Genomic DNA, 4,180 nt, shown 5'->3' on the forward strand with positions numbered 1-4,180 from the left:
GGTGCCGGGTCGGGGTCGGGGTGCCGTGTCGGGTCAGGTTTTTTTCCTCTTTTTTCCTTTTCTTCTTCTTCCTATTCTTCCCTTTCTTCCTTTTCTTCCTTTTTTTTTCCTTCTTCTTCTTCTTCTTCTTCTTCTTCTTCTTCTTCTTCTTCTTCTTCTTCTTCTTCTTCTTCTTCTTCTTCTTCTTCTTCTTCTTCCTCCTTTCCTTTTTCCTCTTCTTCTTCTCCTCCTCTCCTCTTTTTTCTTCTTCTTCTTCCTCTTCTTCTTTTTTCTTCTCCTCCTCCTCTTCTTCTTCTTTCTTTCCTTTTTCCTCTTCTTCTTCTCCTCCTCTCCTCTTTTTGTCTTCTTCTTCTTCTTTCCTCAAACTAAACTAAACCTAAAACTAAAACTAAACTAAAATTAACCTAAAACTAAAACTAAATCTAAACTAAAACTAAAAAGGAAAAAAACAGAAAAAAAGGAGGGGGGCTCACCTGGGGCAGGGCCGGTGGAGGAGGGGGGCGGGGCGGTGGAGGAGGTGGCCGGGGCGTGGGGGCGGCCTGGGGCAGCGGGGGGCCGGGCCCGGGGCGGTGGGGCGCGGGGCGGCGGAGGGCCGGGACGCGGTGGGGCCGGGGCGCCGGGGCGGCGGGGGGCCGGGGCAGGGGGGGCGACGGGGCGGTGGGGCGGCGGGGGGCCGGGGCGGTGGGGCGACGGGCCGGGGGCGGGGGCGGCGGGGGCGACGGGTGGTGGGGCGACGGCGCCGGGCGGCAGTGGCGACGGGGCGGGGGGCCGGTGGGGCGGCGGGGTGGTGGGGCGACCGGGCGGCGGCGAGTGGTGGGGGCGGCGGCGCGCGGCGCACGGCGGTGGAGGCGGTGGGGTGGGAAGTGGTGGCGGGGCTCGGCGAGGAGAGAACAGAGTAACGGGCGGGGGGGGGGGTACGGGCCGTTAGGTAGTGTCCTCTTTGTCGTCCGCCCTTTTGCTTCTTTGCCGTCTGCTGGCAGACGGCAAAGAGGTGGGCCGTTATGTTTTTTCCAAACGGGCGGGGGGTGGGGGCCACCTCTCTCTTTGCCGTCTGCCAGCGGACGGCAAAGATTCTTTGTCGTCTGCTGGCGGACGGCAAAGAGCTCGCAGATGGCAAAGAGCTTCTTTGTCGTCTGCCATTTCTTTGCCGTCTGCTTTTGGGTAGCTGATGGCAAAGAGCTTCTTTGCCGTCAGCTAGCAGACGACAAAGAGCTAGCAGATGGCAAATTAGCTGATTCCAGTAGTGGGATCTAAAGTTGACACTCTTCCAGACCCACTTTCAATACTATTGCAAACATTATTATCAATCTCATATTCATCATGGGGCTTAATAAATTTTCAAGATCATATGAAGAATCACCCCAATCATGATCATTGCAACAAGTAGTAGACATAGCAAAACTAGCATCCCCAAGCTTAGGGTTTTGCATATTATTAGCACAATTGACATCAGGAGAATTTATAGTAAAATCATTGCAATCATGCTTTTTATTCAAGGAGCTATCGTGAATCTCTTCATAAATTTCTTCATCACAATTTTCAGATTCACGAATTTCAAGCAAAACCTCATAAAGATAATCTAGTGCATTCAAATCACTAGAAATTGGTTCATCATAATTGGATCTCTTAAAAAGATTGGCAAGCGGATGAGGATCCATAGATCTTAGGTTCTCTGTTTAGTAATAAATACACAACTATTCCAACCAAACGAGCAAATGAGCCAAGTAAGACATCAAGGCAAACGAAAAGACGAACAAAAGAAGGATGAATAAAACAGCAAGGGTAAAGTGGGGGAGAGGAAAACGAGAGGCAAACGGCAAATAATGTAATGCGAGGGATAAGAAATTGTGATGGGTACTTGGTATGTCTTGACTTGTGCGTAGACTCCCCGGCAACCGCGCCAGAAATCCTTCTTGCTACCTCTTGAGCATGCGTTGGTTTTCCCTTGAAGAGGAAAGGGTGATGCAGCAAAGTAGCGTAAGTATTTCCCTCAGTTTTTGACAACCAAGGTATCAATCCAGTAGGAGGCCACACGCAAGTCCCTCGTACCTACACAATCAAATATGAACCTTGCAACCAGCGCGATAAAGGGGTTGTCAATCCCTTCACGGCCACTTGCAAAAGTGAGATCTGATAGAGATGATAAGATAATATTTTTGGTATTTTTATGATAAAGATTGAAAGTAAAGAACGTAAAATAAACGGCAACAGAAATAACTAATTTGCGGGAGATTAATATGATGGAAAATAGACCCCGGGGCCATAGGTTTCACTAGTGGCTTCTCTCAAGATAGTATAAGTATTATGGTGGGTGAACAAATTACTGTCGAGCAATTGATAGAATTGAGCAGAGTTATGAGAATATCTAGGCATGATCATGTATATAGGCATCACGTCCGCAACAAGTAGACTGACTCCTGCCTGCATCTACTACTATTACTCCATACATCGACCGCTATCTAGCATGCATCTAGAGTATTAAGTTCATAAGAACAGAGTAACGCATTAGGCAAGATGACATGATGTAGAGGGATAAACTCAAGCAATATGATATAAACCCCATCTTTTTATCCTCGATGGAAACAATACAATACGTGTCGTTTCCCCTACTGTCACTGGGATCGAGCACCGCATGATTGAACCCAAAGCTAAGCACTTCTCCCATTGCAAGAAAGATCAATCTAGTAGGCCAAACCAAACTGATAATTCGAAGAGACTTGCAAAGATAACCAATCATACATAAAAGAATCCAAAGGAGATTCAAATATTGTTCATAGATAATCTTGATCATAAACCCACAATTCATCGGATCTCGACAAACACACCGCCAAAAAAGAGTTACATCGAATAGATCTCCAAGAAGATCGAGGAGAACTTTGTATTGAGATCCAAAGAGAGAGAATAAGCCATCTAGCTAATAACTATGGACACGAAGGTCTATGGTAAACTACTCACACATCATCGGAGAGGCTATGGTGTTGATGTAGAAGCCCTCCGTGATCGATGCCCACTCCGGCGGAGCGCCGGAAAAGGCCCCAAGACGGGATCTCATGGGTACAGAAGGTTGCGGCGGTGGAAATAGGGTTTCGTGGTGCTCCTGGCTGGTTTCGGGGTACGTAGGTATATATAGGAGGAAGAAGTATGTCGGTGGAGCCACTAGGCGCCCACGAGGGTGGGGGCGCGCCCAGGGGGGCAGGCGCGCCTCCCTGCCTCATGGCCGCCTCGTTGGTTTCTTGACGTCCACTCCAAGTCCTCTAGATCATGTTTGTTCCAAAAATCACACTCCCGAAGGTTTCATTCCGTTTGGACTCCGATTGATATTCCTTTTCTACGAAACACTAAAATAGGCAAAAAAACAACAATTTGCACTGGGCCTTGGGTTAATAGGTTAGTCCCAAAATAATATAAAAGTTTATAATAAAGCCCATTAAACATCCAAAACAGAATATATAATAGCATGGAGCAATCAAAAATCATAGATACGTTGGAGACGTATCACCTACCTATTATGGCTTTTCCATGGCCATTCCGAGATATATTGCCATGCAACTTCCACCGCTTCCGTTTGATGACTTGAGCATTCATTGTCATATTGTTTTGCATGATCATATAGCTAACATAGTAGTTGTGGCTCAGCCACCGCTCATCATTTTTCATACATGTTACGCTAGATCATTGCACATCCTGGTATATTGCTAGAGGCATTCATATAGAGTCATATTTTGTCATAGGTATCGAGTTGTAATTTTTATTTCTTTTGATTTATAAGTAAATAGAAGTGTGATGATCATCACTATTCATTTTTAGAGAAGTGCCCCGATGAGGAAAGGATGATGGAGACTATGATTCCCCCACAAGTCGGGATGAGACTCCGGACAATGAGAGGAAAAAAGAAAAAGGAAAAAAAGAAAAAAAGAAAAGAAAAAAGAAAAGAAAGAAAGAAATAAATAAATAAACAAACAAAGAGAGAAGGGGCATTGTTAGTATCCTTTACCGCACTTGTGCTTCAAAGTAGCACCATGTTTTCATATGGAGAGTCCCCTATGTTGTCACTTTCATATCTAGTGGGAATTTTTCATTATAGAATTAGATGCATACCCACTTAGTTTCATATTGAGCTTTCATACACTTATAGCTCTTAGTGCATTCGTTGCATGGCAATCCGTACTCCTCGCATTGA

Source organism: Aegilops tauschii, chromosome 6 (genome assembly GCF_002575655.3).
Source record: "Aegilops tauschii subsp. strangulata cultivar AL8/78 chromosome 6, Aet v6.0, whole genome shotgun sequence".
Taxonomy (NCBI): Eukaryota; Viridiplantae; Streptophyta; class Magnoliopsida; order Poales; family Poaceae; genus Aegilops; species Aegilops tauschii.